The sequence below is a fragment of the Triticum dicoccoides genome, chromosome 6B (genome assembly GCF_002162155.2).
Source record: "Triticum dicoccoides isolate Atlit2015 ecotype Zavitan chromosome 6B, WEW_v2.0, whole genome shotgun sequence".
Classification (NCBI taxonomy): Eukaryota; Viridiplantae; Streptophyta; class Magnoliopsida; order Poales; family Poaceae; genus Triticum; species Triticum dicoccoides.
The window spans coordinates 277,931,994-277,932,874 of NC_041391.1; positions in this window are offsets into that span (position 1 = coordinate 277,931,994).

Below are 881 nucleotides of genomic sequence, written 5' to 3' on the forward strand. Positions count from 1 at the left end.
GTTTAATTACCGTAGAATTAGCGCCCAATGTTAGCCCCTGGCGTTGAAGAGTAGCTGTCATGTCCCCGATTCAATCATGCACTAATCATACACGTAAACATGCACGATCAAGATCAGAGACCCACGAGAAGATATCACAACACTGTTGGAAATATGCCCTAGAGGCAATAATAAAAGTGTTATTATTATATTTCTTTGTTCATGATAATAGTTTTTTATTCATGCTATAGCTGTATTATCCGAAAATCGTAATACACGTGTGAATACATAGACCATAATATGTCCCTAGTGAGCCTCTAGTTGACTAGCTCGTTGTGATCAACAGATAGTCATGGTTTCCTGACTATGGACATTGGATGTCGTTGATAACGGGATCACATCATTAGGAGAATGATGTGATGGACAAGACCCAATCCTAAGCCTAGCACAAAGATCGTGTAGTTCGTATGCTAAAGCTTTTCTAATGTCAAGTATCTTTTTCTTAGACCATGAGATTGTGCAACTCCCGGATACCGTAGGAATGCTTTGGGTGTACCAAACGTCACAACGTAACTGGGTGATTATAAAGGTGCACTACAGGTATCTCCGAAAGTGTCTGTTGGGTTGGCACGAATCGAGACTGGGATTTGTCACTCCGTGTAAACGGAGAGGTACCTCTGGGCCCACTCGATAGGACATCATCAGAATGTGCACAATGTGATCAAGGAGTTGATCACGGGATGATGTGTTGCGGAACGAGTAAAGAGACTTGCCGGTAACGAGATTGAACAAGGTATCGGGATACCGACGATCGAATCTCGGGCAAGTACAATACCGCTAGACAAAGGGAATTGTATACGGGATCGATTGAGTCCTTGACATCGTGGTTCATCCGATGAGAT